General features: G+C 35.7%; 1 protein-coding gene across 4 annotated transcripts in view; it reads left to right on the top strand.

The window, feature by feature from the left end:
* Window positions 1-21,733, top strand: part of PLXDC2 (plexin domain containing 2) — a 514,506-nt gene that overhangs the window by 413,624 nt on the left and 79,149 nt on the right. The gene's annotated exons all lie outside the window — the stretch shown is intronic.

The following is a 21,733-nucleotide window of genomic DNA, read 5'->3' as shown; positions in this document are numbered from 1 at the left end:
ATATAAAATGCTTGTAATTCTATTTTTTTAAAGAATTAAACTGGGTTTTTTTTTTTTCTATCTATTCTTCTATCAATCATCTCTTGCATTTTGGCCTGTCTCCTTTTTTGCCAATGGCCATCTGCCAGTCTCTGAAGATGGTGGTGAATACAGAATAGGCACCAGCTTCCTTTTTTCCAAATTCAAAAGCAATAGGTGCTTGAGCCAAGTCTCTCGATAACCAAGTCCCACCTGAAATATCAAGGCATTCTTTTAAGTTGTCTTTGATTTTCCAGTCAGTGAATGCTCTGTTTGCTTTCCATCTGAGCACCATTTGGCAAGCTAGAAGTAAAATCTGTAGAATTATTTAGTATCACATCTGCTTATAGCTGCTTTTTCAAGATTAACCAAGTGATTTTAAAGTTTTACTTATGTGTTAACCACCTGTGGTGACTGCATTTTATATGGTTATAATTTAGAAAACTAAATGTCAACAAATGCAACTTAAAAACAAATATGGAGTATCCAAAAATGGAGCATTTTAGTGCTAAATTACATATTCCATTCCCTTAGCTTGCTTGCATTAATATAGTAATGAGTTCCTCTGGAAATAATTAAAAGTTAATTGTCCAAGAATGAGATTGACTTTGTTCAATTTAAAAACAGTAGGTCCTAAATTATTAAGAAAAAAATATGATCCATAAAGGAAAAGGAAATAAAAATTTAAAAGCAAAAAAAAAAAAAAAAAAGTTCACAGTTACCTCCTGTTAAAAAAAAAAAAACACATGACTGCTGAGTATCAGGGAGCCTCATATTGAAAAGACTAACATGGTAAAAAAGAAAAATTTTAGTAAGTTGTTTATGGTTTAATTATTTGTTTTGCTGGGAATCTAATGTGAAAAAATACATTCAAAATACAATGTTTGTACTCAAGCCAGCTCTTTGAAGACATATGTAAGGAAATGATTACAATGTCTTTGGGATAGTTTCTGATTTTTTGCTTTCTGTAAAAATATATCCTCCAGAAAAGTTGAAATCTGAATATGTCATGTTCCTTGATACAAACATACTACTTAAGATTTTTATGAAATTTTCTCAATGCTAAAGAGTTTATTTACTGTCAAGTCCTAAGTCAGAGATCCATCTTATGCTGCCCAGAGTTTTGAGGGAAATTTTATGGTAGGATTTCTGTCATTGGTGGAAAAGTGCAGGAAATCCAGGAATTCAGCAATATGTGTAATAATCCTATTTTTTCTTTGGTTCTAAAAACACCTAGGTAGTACTAGTCTAAAGATGTATCTTTTTATATAATTTTAGGGCAATCTGACTAAGCTGTTATCCATTATTAGGGAAAACAAAGAAAGTGTTTCGGAAGAAAATAAGATCTATTGGTTGAACAAGTTTAGCATTCAAATTTTCTTTTTCCGGAATACTATGAAGGGGATTTGCGAATTCTGGATTAGTGAGACTCCTTTTTTTCTCCTTCCTAGAGAGCCACTTTTTCTTTCCTCTCCTCTCTAGAATATTTCCCTCAGTGACAATTCACAGTCAAGGGGGAATGATTCTCTCCATGAATCATGACCTTGGCTGCAACATTTTCTAATGATAGGCTGTCCTAAAAATACACAGATTTTCTATTCCTAAAATAACATCTCCAACCACCAGATAAGACCTCTGTATTGACCTGTGCCCTGATGAGAATTCATCTCTTCCTCCTCTGTCCTTCACTAGCACACAGGTTTATTTTATCTTTGCCCAGATTTTCTACCACTGCTGCTGCTGAATCACATGAGCTTTGAAAGAAAGGACAGGGGCTTTGTTTTAAGGATGAGAATGGGGATCCCTGGGTGGCGCAGCGGTTTAGCGTCTGCCTTTGGCCCAGGGCACGATCCTGGAGACCGGGGATTGAATCCCACATTGGGCTCCCGGTACATGGAGCTTGCTTCTCCCTCTGCCCCTCTCTCTCTCTGTGTGTGACTATCATAAATAAATAAAAATTTTTAAAAAAGGGTGAGAATGCTTTACATATGGAGGCGCTTAACATGATTATAACAGCTACCTTTTATTCTGTATTTACTATGTGTCAGGCATCACGCAAAAGCTTTCATTTCCACTGAAGTCTTTTAATTCTTTTATCTCATCCAATCCTGCAGTCACATCAAGAGTGTTTAGTTCCCTGTTTCATAGATTAAGTAAAAAAGAAATTAGGAAGTTTGAGAAGCTTAGCCCAGGTTTTGAAACTATAACTTGGCAGATTCAGGATTTAAAAAATAAAAAGTTTTTAAGGATGGAAGTTTGGAGAGACAGAGGAAAAATAAATAAATAAATGCCAAGGTTGAACTTTCTTCTTTAGTCTTCAATGCCTAGTGTTAGCACATGTAGTTTTGCTAAGTAATCCAAAGCAAACGTCCATCGGGAAAGGGGAAGAGGCCTTTCCCTTGCCCACCAAAACGGTCTTGTTAGCTTATTTACAGTAACCTCTTTCAAAACTTATTTGAATAGTTTGTTATAAAAGCTACAGAGTTTCCTTTAGCAATAATGGAAGCTATATTTGTGCAAAGTGCACAATTAGCAAGATAGAGTCCAATAAATAAATAAATAAATAAATAAATAAATAAATAAATAAAAAGTAACAAAAATAGCACATAGAGTTCTAATGGGAAAAAAAGATTTGCAAGCAATCCATTAAAATTTGCAGACAGCAGAAATGGTGTCGAGTTTATTTCTCATAGGAAAATTAGTCCTGTGTCGTTTTTTTCTGTGTCAAGTTCTCTACTCATATATCAAAGATGAAGCATAAATAGACCTCTGCACCACCTCAGATTCATACACTCAGTCTATGGAAAGAGACAGCAATTCTTGATGTCGAATTTCAAAGGCATGGGTATAAAATACTTCAGAGACTTAAATTTTAGTATGCAAGCTTAAACTTGGGTTGTCTAAAACAACAAAGTTAGCAAGAACGTGCACATGATAGGAAAGACATACATGAAAACTTGACAGAAAAGGCTGACTGTAGTCAGACACACTATTTGTGCTTGTGATGTGTGAGCATCAGATAATGCCCCCGAAATCCACATGCCCAGTTTTCTTGGCATAGGTGGGCCTCAGCCTGTTGTCCTCCTGCCCCGTTTCTGCCTCCTTCCTCTCTCAAAAGCATAGGTTGCCCCCTGTTATACTGTCATCCTACCTAATACCACTCTGGGAATCCTTCCAACTGCATTTGTATATTCAGGACCTGAGGCAGACCTAGAATCCCTACGTTAGTTCAGTTATTCTCCATAAAGGAGTTCCTTTGACAGAGACCATATGGCTTGTGAGCCTGAAGTATTTACTATCTGGCCTTTTGTAGGAAAAGTTTGCCTGGATTGATGAAGGACATATAACAAATACATGTAATGAAAAAAAATTAAAATATGTATTCTCAATAAATTAACTCGGAAGCAAATATTGACTATCTGGTTATGTCACTGAAGTAACAATGACACGGGGATAAATCAGATAACTCTAATGATTATCACCTAAGGAAACAGCAGACAGTAAATGAAGGACCAGGTCAAACTAACATCATAGTGGTTAAAAATAAATAACTAAAAAAGATTCTGAAGACATCGAATTGATGGATCTTGTGAGCTGAGAAAATAACTTGAAGATTCAGGCCTAGATATCATTCTGCATATGCTTATAGAGCTTTTCTATAAGTATTTTTTTAAATCTGGCTTAAAGGGATGTGCACTGAAACACTAAGTCAGTTTCATTAAAAGCAAATCTGAAGAAAAAAAGCACATATCCAAGAATGTTTGTGTTAACATAAGGTGACACTAACTGTATTTTATGAAGCAGAAAATTGCTTCATACCCAAATTCTTAAAATCCTTCTCTTTTTTTTTTTTGCTGCCTTTAATAAGGCATAGAACATTTGTACACATGAGCTGCATAAAACTCTAATAGAATTAGCATTTAGTAATTTGATATTTTATATGCCTGGCAAATCTGATGTAGAATAAAGCAAGGAAATAGGAAGCAGAACACTATTTTATGACCAGGATCATTCCCTAAAGTGGAATGAATTTACCAATACATTGTTGGTAATCTACGGAAGGATCTGATGCAATCTTAGAAACAGACCCTTCCAGGTGAGCTTGCAGATCTATAACGAAGAGAGAATAACAAAAATTTAAAACGAAAACAAAGCTTTATATATTAAAACCCACTGCTAAAAATATACATAGTATTTTCTTAAGCATTGATATCACAATTTACATTTCTAAAGGCAACATGAATTCAGCTACGTATATGGATATATTTCAAAATTGTCTCACATATAGTTTTAAAATAATATCTTTGCAGCAAACTCTAGAAGTCTCAGAAGTGTTTCCACCCAAATCAATTTACCTTTTTTGCTTGGAGTAATCACTCTTAAGACTTTAGAAGATGACACTGAATTTACCATGAGCTGAAGATATAAGTGGAGAAATATAATGTTCTTTAATCAAAATAAATTGATGAAAGGGAACAGTGCCTCACTTTCAAGGTTGAATGATTAATGTGAATGAATATGGACTGCAACATGTGTATAAAAGGTATTCTGATTTAACCAGATTCTATAAAAGTTATTTCACAAATATATCTTCTGAAGAAAAATGTGCATTATCAAAAAAATCATTAAACAAATATCTTTTAAGAAACAGCGTTCTGTTGGTCAAGCACTATTATCTGACATTATAATGCCTCAAGTTATATCTTCTAGGGACATACAGAGAGAAGAAGAAAAAAATGCTTCTCTTCTCTGAGTCCCTGTCAATGTTGTATTATCATATTTTAAATGAGCTCATAGTACTTGTCTGAAAGATTTAATTACATTGTAAAATATAGTGATAACAAGCCTAGATTCATTAATGGGGTGAAGTGTACAAATGATTTAATAAAATGATTTTCAACCTTTTCCTTCTCAAACAGGAGAAACATTTTTGAAAAATGAAACTCCAAATACAAAACAGATAAAATTAGATCTGGCCAGAGATTCACAGCCACGCCCTCCCATCTCCTTCTCCTCCACATCAGTCATCCAAGGCCTCTGCGACACCAAACCCCCGAACTCTGGGCAGAGCTTGAAAATCTGTGATTAATGCAGGCTTTTCTAGTTAGAAATACAAACCTTCCTAATCTAACCATTCTTTCTGCAGGTCGTTTGCAAGGATCCATATCTACTGTGATTAGAGACACTTAATTTCTTAAGCAATGAGAGAGATAGAAAAGGAGAAAGACATGCATTTGTCCAGATCAGTTTACTGGTTACCCATCCTGAAGAGATGCTGACAAATGTAATGGTCTTCTTGTATCCCTTATAGTCCTTCCCTAAATGTTCTGGTTCAGAACAGAAGTAAAGTTCATGCTATGATTCTCTAAGAAACTAGAAATACCAACTTCATCCATTTCTCTGCACATTTTAGTGTTCTAAGTAAAATTCTGAAGCTGTTTATATATCAAAACTTAAATTAGGGCAAAGACCTTTTTGTTGATGAGACAATTGGCTCATCAAAGGAATTTCTAGTCCCTCTCCAGGGTGTAACTTTGTTATCTTGGCAGAAAGAGGTGACTTGATTCATGCATTGTTGATGTTCCTCAGGAAGACAGACAACTCTGAAAGACCAGGAGCCATTAATCTGAGTACCATGAAATAACAATTTATTGGTGAAAGCCTAGCATTTTACCGAGGCACAGCACACCGAAACCCACAAGTTTTTTGTTCCTTTTTCTGAGCCAACAACAAAGTAAAAGTCACTGCTCTTTCTGCCTACTTTGTATGCTTTCGAAGGTACTATTTAAGTACAACACTTGGTATGAAGTCAAGAAATTTTAAGAAAGGGTGTCAAAAATTGGAATCCTGAAATATCCAGTAGTTTTATTTGTGACTGTTAGCTTCAATGGCTCACAGCCATGAGGAGTAATTTTTTTTTTTTCTTTTCCACAAGCTTTAACTCTCACTTCTGTTGTACCAAGATAGCAAAGTTGAATGCTTGGCAAGAAATTTTTAGATTCTGAAAAAATTCATTCACCAAAAAGAGAAGATTTCTCCTCTTTGTTTAAGATCTTTTGCTTTTGTGGCTAAAGAAGCTGGGTCAGGACTTGGAGAATATCATATAGATTTTCAGTTATAGACTAAGTTACGATTTTCCAATAAACACTTTTGAGCAGTGCTAAGTACCATGGAAAGTAAAAAAGCAAAAAAAAAAAAAATAGATCACATTTATTGAGCACCTACTATGTCAAACACCAAAAGAGTGCTTCATCTATATTACCCTGTTTAATTCTCACCAAAACACAGGGAAGGTTGATTTTACAATCTCCATTTTATAAAAACTGAATCTCCAATAATAACTTGCCATGGCTCATAGTCAATGGCAGAGTCAAGACCTGAACCCAGTTTCATATATGCAATTCTAAAACTCATCCTCTTCCCACTAAATACAATGGCCTTAAGTTTTTGCAGTAGTCAAATGCAAATAATTTTGAGGAATATTGTGAGAATGGGGTGAGAATTACATAATTGCCAATCTTTAATCACATGTCAACAATTAACTTGTTCCAACAATGTCTGTTACCTTGACTTCTTCCCTTTCTTTTCCCCATTATTTCCATATTAAACGAGATAGTGTTTTATTTTGTTTTTCTGGCACTGCCCCAGTGGCATGTTGAAATTATTAACCAAGTTATTCATTACTAATTCAAGTCTAGAGACTCCATTACTCTTAGTGTCTGAATTCAGAAAGGGAGTTGAGTATGGCAAGGGAAGTTCTCTTTTCTAATGTAATAAAATGTGCTGTGCTTCCAGTTTCTTCAGGACATGCCCAGTTTCAAGACCCCAAAGTTGTACACTTAATTAGGTGTAAAAACATCGCTTGTTGAATGGAATACTCACTTTATAACCATACATTCTAAAAGCTATAAAATCAGGACACCTGGGTGGCTCAATGGTTGGTTGCCCTTTGCTCAGGACATGATCCTGGGGTGCTTGGATGGAATCCCACATTGGGCTCCACACAGAGGGCCTGCTTCTCCTTCTGCCTATGTCTCTGCCCCTCTCTCTGTGTCTCTTATGAATAAATTTTAAAAATCTCTTAAAAATAAATAAATAAAAGCTATAAAATCATAAATTTCACTCTTAGAAATAATTACCTATAATAATATCATCTTCCTTTCCTAAAATAAAAAGTATGTGACAACTTATTCGTGTATATATAATTGGAAGAAACAAAATAAAACTATTTATTGTCCTAGCAGTCTTCCTTCAATTACTGTTCCTCAGCCTCAGATTATCATTTATCTTCTTTAAAAGTTATGAGGTTTTTAAAAAATAAAAAAATAAAAGTTATGATGTTTCTAACAGAGTTGGAAATCTTTCATAAATAAGCAGCCAAATTACTAAAACATGTTTTCAGCCAGACTCAGATTAGTTGCCAAAGACATATTTAAGATCAGTCAACGAAGAAATATTGTCTTTATAATGTTAGGATAACAAGTTTGATCTTAAATGTTAATAGCCCCTGGTAAACTTGAAGACTTCATCTCTAACTATATAGCAAATGCTGTGTCCTCAGGCTAGGTTCTGTAACCTTGATTGGAGGTCACCCTTGGGAGAAGGATAATCCCCCATCGTGACACTTCCTTCACAAGGCAGCATGAGTTAGAGCTCACAGAGGGAAAGCATCAAGGAAACCCCAACAGCTATCTCCTCTTCAAATCCTTGAGCAGATTATGTTGGCAGATGTTCTATGACCATAGGTGCTTGGTTTCATTTGGTAATACGTACTAATCCCAGGGTTTTAAAAAGAGAAATACCTAAACATTAATCTTTTTAGTAGCCTGCAATTTCCACCCACTCAAAAAGTTTACCCATGTAACTCTCAACATTTAATGCTAAGATATCCTTTGAGTTTTAGCTGACTTTGTCATTCTAGTAGTAAAATCATTACTTTTCAAGCTTCCAAAATCATAATGAATATTACTTTGTATCTCTAATAAGGGTTGTTATGAGTCTCAGCTATTTACTAATTCTTCTATAATCTGGTATGGCTGCCTTATTTTTGCCATTTAATCAAGCTATGAGTTGACTTCTCATTTTACTTTGCACTCATATAGGAAAGACACAAGGCAGGAAGCAATTGATGATTTGACAGTATCCTAAAGCTTGACTTTCTAATTTCTAACTTTTTGCCTTTTCAACTGTATAGCACATAGTTGACTAGAATTAGAAGTGGTAAGAGTAGTTATTTTGTCTTGTTTCTGATTTTGAGAAGAAAGCATTCACTCCTTTCATCATTGTGCGTGATGTTGATTGTAGTTTACTCATAGATATCCTGTATTATTTATGAATATAGAATGTTAAAATCCCAATAGTTAAGAATCAAAACCCACAGAACTAAAATAATTAAAACATGGCCAAATAATAAATTCATTCCATGGTTTAATAAAATATATTAATGCAATGAATAACACTGGTAGTGAAGATCATTTTCTCATCTTGTTAGATGGAAAAAAATATTTGATAAAATCTAACATTTTTTTCCTAGGTAAAAAAAGCAAATTGAGATACAAGGATGTGTTAATACACATACACAATAATAAGTATTATTTCATAACAATGGAAAAAGAAATACTGAACGTTGAAACCCCGGAGACATTCCAATTAAAGAAAGGAAGAATGTAATTATTACTATTATGTAATAGAATTCTGTATTTCTGGTTAATGCACAGAGAAAAGAAAACTAAATATGAGGCATGACTATTGGAAAAGAGAAGCAACATTATTATTTGTAAATAAAAGTACCAGTTACAAAATGACTACATAAAAATCAGTAGTTTTCCAGGCAGAAATAACCATTTGGAAAATGGAGTGATCAAAGCTCTTTAACAATAACAGAAATAGATAAAATAATTACTAACAAACTTAATGTGTAAGCCCTATACAAGGTAGATAGTTGAAGTTTGATAAAGCACTTAAAAGAACACCTGAAAAAAAAAAAACATTTTATTTTACTTTTTAAAGATTTTATTTATTTATTCATGAGAGACAAACACAGAGAGAGAGAGAGAGAGAGAGAGAGAAGATGAGAGAGAGAGGCAGAGACACAGGCAGAGGGAGAAGCAGGCTCCATGCAGGGAGCCTGAGGTAGGACTCCATCCCAGGTCTCCAGGATCACACCCGGACTGAAGGTGGCGCTAAACTGCTGAGCCACCCGGGCTGCCCGAAAAAAACATTTTAATGGATGGAAAGCTAGACTATAGCAATATGTCAATTATTTCCACATTAATTCTACCACATTCACAATAGGACTATTATTTGTTTTTTTAATTAATTAATTAATTAATTAATTAATTAATTTTTTGTGTATTTTTATTGGAGTTTGATTTGTCCACATATAGTATAACTTAACAGCTCATCCTGTTAAGTGCCCCCCTCAGTGCCCATAACCTAGTCACCCCATTCCCCTGCCCACCTCCCCTTCCACTACCACTTGTTCGTTTCCCAAAGTTAAGAGTCTCTCATGTTTTGTCACCCTCTCTGATTTTTCCCACTCATTGTCTTTCCTTTCCCCTATGATCCCTTTCACTATTTTTTATATTCCCCATATGAGTGAAACCATATGATGATTGTCCTTTTCCGATTGACTTACTTCACTCAGCATCATACCCTCCAGTTCCATCCACGTTGGAGCAAATGGTGGGTATTTGTCATTTCTAATGGCTGAGTAATATTCCATTGTATACATAGACCACATCTTCTTCATCCATTCTTCTTTCGATGGACACCAAGGCTCTTTCCACAGTTTGGCTATAGGGGACACTGCTGCTATAAACATTGGGGTACGGGTGTCCTGGCATTTCACTGCATCTGTATCTTTGGGGTAAATCCCCAGCAGTGCAATTGCTGGGTTGGAGAGTAGCTCTATTTTTAACTCTTTGAGGAACCTGCACACAGTTTTCCAGAGGGACTGTACCAGTTCACATTCCCACCAACAGTGCAATAGGGTTCCCCTGTCTCCACATCCTCTCCAATATTTGTTGTTTCCTGTCTTGTTAGTTTTCACCATTCTCACTGGGGTGAGGTGGTATCTCACTGTGATTTTGATTTGTATTTCCCTGATGGCAAGTGATGCCGAGCAATTTCTCATGTGCCTGTTGGCCATGCCTATGTCTTCTTTGCTGAAATTTCTCTTCATGTCTTTTGCCCATTTCATGATTGGATTGTTTGTTTCTTTGGTGTTGAGTTTAATAAGTTCTTTATAGATCTTGGATACCAGCCCTTTATCTGATATGTCATTTGCAAATATCTTCTCCCATTCTGTAGGTTGTCTTTTAGTTTTGTTGACTGTTTCTTTCGCTGTGCAGAAGCTTCTTATCTTGATGAAATCCAAATAGTTCATTTTTGCTTTTGTTTCTTTTGCCTTCATAGATGTATCTTGCAAGAAGTTGCTGTGGCCAAGTTCATAAAGAGTGTTGCCTGTGTTTTCCTCTAGGATTTTGATGGACTCTTGTCTCACATTTAGATCTTTCATCCATTTTGCGTTTATCTTTGTGTATGGTGAAAGAAAGTGGTCTAGTTTCATTCTTCTGCACGTGGCTGTCCAATTTTCACAGCACCATTTATTAAAGAGACTGTCCTTTTTCCAGTGGATAGTTGTTCCTCCTTTGTTGAATATTAATTGGCCATAGAGTTGAGGGCCCATTTCTGGGTTCTCTATTCTGTTCCATTGATCTATGTGTCTGTTTTTGTGCCAGTACCACACTGTCTTGATTATCACAGCTTTGTAGTACAACCTGAAATCTGGCATTGTGATGCCCCCGGCTCTGGTTTTCTTTTTCAATATTCCCCTGGCTATTCAGGATCTTTTCTGATTCCACACAAATCTTAAGATGATTTGTTCCAACTCTCTGAAGAAAGTCCATGGTATTTTGACAGGAATTGCATTGAACTGTAAATTGCCCAGGGTAGCACTGACATTTTCATAATATTAATTCTTCCAATCCATGAACATGGAATATTTTTCCATCTCTTTGTGTCTTTCTCAATTTCTTTCAGAAGTGTTCTATAGTTTTTAGGGTATAGATCCTTTATAGGTTATATTAGATTATTCCTAGATTTGTTGGTTAGATTTATTCCTAGATACCTTATGCTTTGGGTTGCAATTGTAAATGGGATTGACTCCTTAATTTCTCTTTCTTCAGTCTCATTGTTAATGTATAGAAATGCCACTGATTTCTGGGCATTGATTTTGTATCCTGCCACACTGCCATTCGAATTGCTGTATGAGTTCTAGCAATCTTGGGGTGGAGTCTTTTGGGTTTTCTAGGTACAGTATCTTGTCATCTGTGAAGAAGGAGAGTTTGACTTCTTTGCCAATTTGGATGCTTTTTTATTTCTTTTTGTTGTCGGATTGCTGAGGCTAGGACTTCTAGTACTATGTTGAAAAGCAGTGGTGAGAGTGGACATCCCTGTCGTGTTCCTGATCTTAGGGGAAAGGCTCTCAGTGTTTCCCCATTGAGAATGATATTTGCTGTGGGCTTTTCATAGATGGCTTTTAAGATGCTGAGGAATGTTCCCTCTATACCTATACCCTGGAGAGTTTTGATCAGGAATGGATGCTGTATTTTGTCAAATGCTTTCTCTGCATCTATTGAGAGGATCATATGGCTCTTGTTTTTTCTCTTCTTGATATGATCTATCACACTGATTGCTTTATGAGTGTTGAACCAGCTTTGCATCCTGGGCATAAATCCCACTTGGTCATGGTGAATAATCTTCTTGATGCACTGTTGGATCCTATTGGCTAGTACCTTGTTGAGAATTTTTGCATTCAAGTTCATTAGGGATATTGGTCTATACTTCTTTTTGGTGGGGTCTTTGTCTGGTTTTGGATTTAAGGTGATGATGGCCTCATAAAATGAGTTTGGAAGTATTCTGTCCTTTTCTATCCTTTGGAACAGCATTAGTAGAATAGGTATTATTTCTTCTTTAATGTTTGCTAGAATTCCCCTGGGAAGCCATCTGGCCCTGGACTTTTGTGTCTTGGGAGGTTTTTTTTTTTTTTTTTTTTTTTTTAATTTTTTTTTTTTTTTTTTTTTGTGATAGTCACACAGAGAGAGAGAGAGAGAATGAGGCAGAGACACAGGCAGAGGGAGAAGCAGGCTCCATGCACCGGGAACCCAACGTGGGATTCAATCCCGGGTCTCCAGGATCGCGCCCTGGGCCAAAGGCAGGCGCCAAACCGCTGAGCAACCCAGGGATCTTGGGAGGTTTTTGATGACTGCTTCAATTTCCTTGCTGGTTATTGGCCTATTCAGGTTTTCTATTTCCTCCTCTTCCAGTTTTGGTAATTTGTGGTCCAGAAATGCATCCATTTCTTCTGGATTGCCTAATATGTGGTCATATACCTGCTCATAACACATTTTTAAAATTTTTCATATTTCCTTGTATTGTTTGTGATTTCTCCTCTTTCATTCATGATTTTATTAATTTGAGTCTTTTTTCTTTTATTTTTAATAAGGCTGGCTAATGGTGAATCTATCTTATGAATTCTTTCAAAGAACCAATTCCTGATTTTTTTGATCTGTTCTACAGTTATTCTGGTCTCTATTTCATGGAGTTCTGCTCAAATCTTTATCATATCTCTTCTTCTGCTTGGTGTAGGTTTTATTTGCTTCTCTTTCTCCAATTCCTTTAGGTGCGAGGTTAGCTTGTGTATTTAAGTTTTTTTTCCAATTGTTTAGGGAGGCTTGTATTGCGATGTATTTCCCTCCTAGGACTGCTTTTGTTTTGTCTCAAATATTTTGAACGGTTGTATCTTCATTCTCATTAGTTTCCATGAATCTTTTTAATTCTTCTCTAATTTCCTGGTTGACCCATTCATCTTTTAGCAGGATGCTCTTTAACCTCCATGTGTTTGAGTTTCTTCCAAATTTCTTCTTGTGATTGAGTTCTAGTTTTGAAGTATTGTGGTCTGAAAATATGCAGGGGACAATCCCAATCTTTTGGTATCGGTTGAGACCTGTTTTGTGACCCAGTATGAGGTCTATTCTAGAGAAAGTTCCATGTGCACTTGAAAAGAATGTGTATTCAGTTGCGTTTGGATGCAAAGTTCTGTATGTATCTGTGAAATCCATCTGGTCCAGTGTATCATATAAAGCCCTTATTAAAAAAAAAAAAAAAAAAAAAAAAAAGCCCTAGTTTCTTTGGTGATGTTTTGCTTAGAAAATCTGTCATTTGCAGAAAGTGCCGTGTTGAAGTCTGCCAGTACTAGTATATTATGATCTAAGTATATCTTTACTTTGGTTATTAATTGATTGATATACTTGGCAGCTCCCACATTAGGGGCATAAATATTCATGATTGTTAGGTATTCTTGTTGCACAGACCCTTTAAGTATGATAGTGTCCTTCTTCATCTCTTATTACAGTCTTTGAGATAAACTTTAATTTATCTGATATGAGGATTGCTATCCCAGCTTTCTTTTGAGGACCCTTTGAATGGTAAGGCGGGAGGTGTCCTTGGGTCTCAAATGAGTCTCTTGTTGACAGCAAATAGATGGGTCTTGCCTTTTTATCCAGTTTGAAACCCTGCGTCTTTTGATGGTATCATTTAGCCCATTAACGTTCAGAGTAACTATTGAAAGATATGAATTTAGTGTCATCATAATACCTATTCAGTCCCTGTTTTTGTAGATTATTTCTTTGGGCTTCCTCTTTCTTTTACAGGGTCCCCCTTAATATTTCTTGCAGAGCTGGTTTGGTGGTCACATGTTCTTCCAGTTTCTGCCTATCCTGAAATCTCTTATCTCTCTGTCTATGCCAAATGAGAACCTCACTGGATATAGTATTCTTGGATGCATGTTCTTCTCATTTAGGACACTGAATATATCCTGCCATCCCATTCTGGCCTGCCAGGTCTCTGTGGAGAGGTCTGCTACTAATCTAATATTTCTCCCCATATAAGTTAAGAATCTTGTCTCTTGCTGCTTAAAGGATTTTCTCTTTATCTTTGGAATTTGCAAGTTTCACTATTAAATGTCGAGGTGTTGTATGGTTTTTATTGATTTGGGGGGTGACCTGTCTATCTCCTAGATCTGAATGCCTGTTTCCCTCCCCAAATTAGGGAATTTCTCAGCTATGATTTGTTCAAATATGCTTTCTGGCCCTCTCGGTGCCCTCTGGAACCCCAATTATACGTAGATTTTTCCTCCTGAGGCTGTCATTTATTTCCCTTAACCTTTCCTCATGGTCTTTTAATTATTTTTCTCTTTTTTCCTCAGCTTCCTTCCTTGCCATCAATTTGTCTTCTATATCACTCACTCTTTCTTTCACCTCATTAACCCTCATCATTAGGACCTCCAGTTTGGATTACATCTCATTTAATTGATCTTTAATTTCAGCCTGATTAGATCTAAACTCTGTAGTCATGAAATCTCTTGAATCCTTTATGATTTTTTCCAGAGCCACCAGTAGCTTTATAATTGTGCTTCTGAATTGGCTTTCTGACATCGAATTGTAATCCAAATTCTGTAACTCTGTGTGTAACTTTGTGTACTGTTTCTGATTCTTTCTTTTGTGATGAGTTCTTCCTTATGTTCATTTTGCTCAGTGCAAAGGGGCTGTATGAGTGTGCTGAATCAAGAATACCAACCACCACCTAAGTAAATTTCAGTCTAGATGATTCTTGAAGAAGCAAAAACTTCTCTCTGTAGCATTCTGGCTGTTCTCTCTTTAAATCTCAGGACAAATCCATAGGTGGTAGGTGTTAAGTTGGGATCAGGTGAGTTGAAGATCCCTACTCTTCTACCATCTTGCCCCAATCCCTAGGATGGTTATTTGGAACATCGGAAAGTGATTGGAAAAAAATCACAGAAAGGAATAAATGAGTGATACTACTTAAGGGAAAATTTAAAATAAGATCAATGATGGAAGACTTAAACTACTAGGTAGTGAATCATTTCATAAAACTATAATGGTGAAATCATTATAGGAATTATACAAGAAGGAACAAAGCAATCAGTGGAAGAGTATATGATTTCAGAAGTAGACCTTAGCATATGAGTTTGTTATGTAAGAAAACAGGCAGTTTAAAACAATGGATAAAGATCTATTCAGCATGGGCATCTGGGTGGCCCAGTCAGTTAAGTGGCTGCCTTTAACTCAGGTCATGATCCTAGGGTCCTGGGATCAAGCCCCTGGAGCCCAGAGTCCAAAGGTTCAAGCCCCATGTCGGTAGGTCTGGCCCCCTGCTCAGTCGGGAGCCATCCTCTCTCCCTCTCCTTCTGCTGCTCCCCCTGTTTATGATCTCTTTCTCTCTCTCTCTTTCAAATAAATAAATAAAATCTTAAAAGAAAATAAGATCTATTCGCAATTAATCCTGAGATGCAACCATTTGTTTTAGGTGAAATTTGCATATTTAGATTTGGTTCTTCACACCGTATACTAAAATAAACGTAGAATAGATTAGAGAAGTAAAAGTAAAGAATGAAATAATGGGCAAACTAGAAGAGAGAATGGCAAGCCAAATACATAATACCAAATTAGTGGAGGCCTTTCTGAGCATAAAGGCAAAGAAAGAAATCTTGCAAGGTAAGTTTGAAAAACAAATATCATAATGTAAAAATACAAACTGTTGTATGATAAAAAAAAATCACATTTAGAATAGAATGGCAAATTACAGACCGGCAATACATTTAACAGAATTTCCTGCTCTTAGTTCAAAGAAGTCCTGTAAAAAAAATAAAATAAATTTGGAAAATGTACTATTCAAAAATGTAAAAATAAAAATAGTCAGTAAACATGTTTTTAAAGTTTATCCTCACCTGTAATGGAAGAAATGCTCATTAAAGTAAGACATATCATTTTAATCCACCAAACTACAAAAAGGATAAATATTTTTATAAGAATTAAAATTATGTGGGATTCTTATACATAGGTTGAGTAAATGTTTTTTACAGCCATATAATGGAGTATATGCCATCATTAAAAATTAACTCTCAAGGGATATTTATGGATGTGGAAAAATGCTCAGACTATATTATTAACTGTAGAAAAGTAAGCTATCACATGTTATGATTCAATTTGATTAATACATGGTATAAGCAAATATATATTAAATAAAGTCTGGTTGGGAAATAAAATTAATGATATTTTAGCATTGGGATAATATCTACTCTGCCACATGTATAAAAGTCAAAATTCTGGATTTCAGATATCAGATGACTTGAGCCCAATTTTATATTGGAAAGTCATCTACAAAGCAAAGTTCCTACATTTTGCAGATAGCCATTCTTATTGGCATTAGATTATGACTCAAGCTACAACTAACATCAAGAGCTTTTATTAAGAGAAAACAGACTCATGGCACCTGGATGGCGGAGCCAGTTGGGTCAGCTCGGATTTGGATCTCAAGGGCATGAGTTCAAGCCCTGCATTGGGCTCCACTAGGCATGGAGCCTAGTTTAAAAAAAAAAAAAAAAAAGACAACAAACTTCACATTCCTGCATATTAAATTGATGTAAAATTCATATTTGTCCTTCAATATTGTCTCCATAATATATTACTGTGTACTTAGGCTCATCTGTCATTCTCAGACCTCTATGTAATGAGTAGTTCAGGTATGAAAAATCTTGGGAAATTTTAAGATCAGATTTCTCAATTTTAGAAGAAATGGTTTTAGAAGTGAAATTATCCATCTCATGTTGGAGACCAATTGGGAATAACAAGAATGCCCTATATGGGAAATAAGATATGATTGTTTTACTAATTTTTTATTGAGAATAATTATTATAATCAATATTTTAAATTTTATGACCATTTTTCAGTTAAATGTTTTAGTATTTGAAAACAAAATAGTTTCCTCCTATCTTATAGTTCCATACTATCAGCTATTTTACCCAATGATAAAATGTGTTATTAGTTATAATTATATTATTTATCATTATAGTTGTTTCTCATCTAAAATATTTCTGATTCTTTTATAAAACATCTTTCCATTTATTTGATACTGCAGGATTATTTTTCACACTTTTGCAGACTATGACAAGAAAATGTACTAAATTAAAAATTGATTTTTCCATAAGATAACATACTCTGTTAAATACACATAAGGCTATTTAAATCATGAGACATCTTGATGAGGGATCTGCCCTAGTCTTCAGAATTTTACTGATCTTTATTTTTTACATAATAATCTAGAACAGAGGCCAGAAAACTACAGGAAGTAGACCAAATTTGACCCACTTCCTGTTTTTGTAAATAAAGTGTTATTGGAACACAGCCACACTGATTTCTTAGGAATTTGTGGCTGCCTTTGAGCTACAATGACAGAGGTAGATAAGTAGAACAGAAGTGATAGCCTGCAAAGTCTAAAATATTTACTGTCCAGTCCTTTTTCAGAAAACATTTACTGATTCCTGCTCTAAAAACTAATTCCTAACCAAGTCTTAAGATTCTGTGGTTTCTTTCCTAAATTCTCTTTTGCAGATGTTTCATCTCACTGGTGAAATGACATGTGTTTCATTGTTCAGTAAGAGATGCCTTTTATGTTTAACCCTTAATGTATGTACTTTAACACTTACCTGAATATATTATCCTGGCAAAATAAGTCATATTCTGAAACCCTTTCTATAGAACTGAGATAAGTTAGAGAAGAGATAATATTTACACTTTAATACCTTGATTAGATAGATGCTGAAAGCTAGGAGGGTATTGTCTTCTAGGCTGCCTTATTAAGTGGGGTTCACTTAACATGATTCCTTCGGGCTTTGAAATTAACACCCATTGAAACTCAGTGGAGAATAGTACAATTAATTTGAAGTACAGCTCTCTATCAGTTTGTTTTGGAATTAGATAATGCTGAGAAGAACGGAAGAAGTTGAAAATAAAAACATGGGGAACCTATCATAGTTAGGAGTTCACACTTCATTGAAATTCATTTTGAGGGCAGCCCTGGTGTCTCAGTGGCTTAGCGCTGCCTTTGGCCCAGGGAGTGATCCTGGAGACCCGGGATCGAGTCCCACATCAGGCTTCCTGCATGGAGCCTGCTTCTCCCTCTGCCTGTGTCTCTGCCTCTCTCTCTCTCTCTCTCTCTTTGTGTCTCATGAATAAATAAATAAAAACCTTAAAAAAAAAGAAATTCATTTTGAGGAATATTAACAAAACAATGTCATCTCTATAAATACTGCATAAAGATTTGGCCTATGTTCGAAAGCAACATAGATTTCCTCTCATAACATGCTATAATACTAATTCCCAAATGTGATGACTGAGGACTTTAAGTGTAGAGCACATATCACATTAATATGGTACACAGAATCAATTCCTAAATATTTTCCAAAATGCTGTCTCTAAAATGAAAATTTCACTTACTCATTTTCAGCAATTGTTGACTTGCTATACATATATTACAAATATATATAAAGGTATTAAGAACAGCTGATATTTACTAAATGTTTAATACTTTATAAATTCCATTACTCTATTTTACAGATGAGGAAACAAGCTTAGATAGGAAAAATAACTTGCCTAAGATCTCATTCCTGTTTTGTGCCCAAAACAGAATTCTAACTCAAGCAAAAGTTTGACTCCACCCCCCACCACCCCCATTTTGAGCCTTATACTCCTGACGTCTAAAGTAAGCTAAAAGCAACCAATCAGAGTGTAATGATAGATGCTGGCACTTGTTTGGGGGAGGCACTGAGAAAGGATTGCTCTCTCTTGGTCGAAGAGACAGGCTGGAGTTGAATTGGATCTACTAATTAGAAACAAAGAAGCTATTCCAGAGATAAGTAACAGCAGGTTCAAAGGCAGAGATGAAAGAGCACAACACATTTAGGCATGGGCACTAAAGGGGCATTAGAACAGGTTGTAGAGGATGGACAGGAGGAGTGGAGGGGGACTGCCAAGTTGACATTTCATACAGGAAGTCCGTGGTGAATCTTCAGGAATCACCTGGGGTGCCTTGTTTACAATGAAAATTGCTGGACCCAAACTGCCGGAGAATCTTATTCAGCTACATTCATGAATTTGCTTTCAACAGGAATACTAGGTGATTCCAGTGTAGGAGAGAGCCTCTCTGCTCACAGTGTTAAGAATGTCAGGAAATCGGGCAGTCCGGGTGGCCCAGCGGTTTAGCGCCACCTTCGGCCCAGGGCATGATCCTGAAGACCCGAGATCGAGTCCCACGACTCTGCCTGTGTCTCTCTGCCTCTCTCTCTCTCTCTGTGTGTCTCTCATGAATAAATAAATAAAATCTTAAAAAGAAAAGGAATGTCAGGAAATCAATATGCTGGAGCATGATATGGCTAATATCATTGGGTTTTAGAAAAAACAATGCAGCAGCTCAATGGAGAGAGGAAGGTGTTCTTAAAGGGGATTTTTGGGTATTTTAAAATTCAGAGATAATAGAAAGGTGATTTTTCTTAGTAACACTAAGAAACACTTTCTTGTGTCTTTGTAACACACACACAAATACACAACCTTTTGTTTATAATTGCTTTCATAGGTTAGAAAGAAAACTAAAAATTAAGTGTCTGGTCGTGTGAATTTTCTAAGGCACTGTAAGTTACCAAAATGCATTACTTTTTCAAATCAAATGTTTTCATGCTCTACCATTCTCAATCCTTCGTACCCTAGCAATTAGTAAACTGCAAATCAGTTAATAGGGAATCAATTGTGAATAAATGGATGAATTACTTAATTGAATCACATATTTCCAGTGGAACCTAATTTCACACAATATAACTGTGGGCTTATTTAATAAATCAAGCAAAATGCACTTTCTGTATTTTTCCTGGGATTAATTTAACATTTTTTTTAAGATTTTATTTATTTATTCATGAGAGAGAGAGACAGAGACAGAAAGAGAGAGGCAGAGACACAGGCAGAGGGAGAAGCAGGCTCCATGCAGGGAGCCTGATGTGGGATTCAATCCTAGGTCTCCAAGATCAGGCCCTGGGCTGAAGGTGGCGCTAAACCGCTGAGCCACCTGAGCTGCCCTAATTTAACAATTTAAAGGACTAATTAGTTAAGATGAAATTTTGACTGACCCGTAAATTTAAGATACGGTACTGTCTTGTTAAATATAAGATAAAGGTTATTAATTCCCACTGACTCTGAATATATCTGGAATAGAGTAAGTGAAGACAAACTGCACTTTAAAAATTATCTGTTCCATTTATTTACTTGTAGCTCTCAAAATGACTTGTGATCAGGTGACTCCCAAAATATACTTTTTTAGAAAATTGATATATCCTCAGGGCAAAAGGAAATGTCAATACATTTTTCAATATTTAAACAAAATTGAAAGGAAACAAGGAGAAGAGGGAACAGCCATCTAACTCCTCTGGAATTAAACAGGCTTCAAATGTCAGACTTTCTGGGTAACCAGAGATGATGGCCTTGATCAACTGAGGATTCTCACACTTGGGATGCCAGATCACACACTGATGTTTATTCCACACTTAAGTTTATTCAACACAGATGGTAGGCATAAAACAGCAGAGCTCTAATGGATCATGTTCAGGCAAAATGATAGATACAGTCTTCTTTGTTGACAGTAGAGATGTTTTCACATTCCACTTGAATTAAATTATGCTCATCCATGCCATGGTACATAATCTCTGGCAAGGATTCTTAGAAAAAGTCATCATGTAGACTCGTTCATTGCAAAACAAATTTTTTTAAAAAGTTGCAAAGTAAGACTATACGAAAACATAAGGCAAAAGTTGAATGACCTCCATTAATTGTGAAAAACATATAGGTATTTATATTAATATTTATCAGTATGGATTCATGTACCATATATAAATATATACCTAGATGTAAAATTCAGGAGTTATACAAATCCTTAATTTTAACAGACTAGCAAACATATTTTGAATTTCCAACATGAAACAGAAATTATGTGTGAGATATACTAAGTATGATTTTATATGATACCAGCCCTAACTTTAAAATGTTCACAATCAAGTTTCATAAATAAGACATAAGTACATGAAGTTTTATATAAAAGGGAGAAGTTAAATAGTAAAATAAGATGTGATCACAGCAATTATGAAGCATTATCAGGATGGACTCCAATAATAATTGCTGGGTCTTAAAATAATAAATGGACTATAGCTGGGTAGAGAAAGAGGGCAGAAAATTTTTCCAATCAAGGAAGAGAGTAGAACTAAACAAAATCTTATTAACCCAGTGCTTGCTGAATTAGACCTTTTAGGGATGACCTAAGCATAGTGCTGTTAGGGGTTCATAAGAACACATTCAGGTATACTGGTTAACCAGAAGGACTCACAGAACTCCCCAAAAGCTGTTATTCTCAAGGTTGCCATTTGTTATAGCAAAAGGATACAGATTAAAATCAGTAAAGGTGAAAAATACATACGTACGGTAGAGTCCACAAGAGACCAAACACAAGCTTCCAGTTGTCTTCTCCCAGTGGAGTTATACAGACAGCACTTAAGTCCCCCAGCAGCAATTCGTGAAAATACACACCAAGTGTTGCCAACCAGGGAAGCCTACCCATGATTTGGTGTCCAGGGTTTTTATTGAGGGTCAGGCAGATTAAGTATGAATTTCTCTATGACTGTTCTCATCACTAATCTTCAGCCCCTCCAAGAGGTCAAACTGATTCAGCCTGGCCCATCTCCAGATGAATAAAAACATCCATTCAGCATAAAGCATCTTGTTAGCATAAACTATCTTGCAAAGCCCCAAACCCAAGA

The sequence above is a fragment of the Canis aureus genome, chromosome 5 (genome assembly GCF_053574225.1).
Source record: "Canis aureus isolate CA01 chromosome 5, VMU_Caureus_v.1.0, whole genome shotgun sequence".
Taxonomy (NCBI): domain Eukaryota; kingdom Metazoa; phylum Chordata; class Mammalia; order Carnivora; family Canidae; genus Canis; species Canis aureus.
This window is presented reverse-complemented; position numbering and strand designations above follow the sequence as displayed.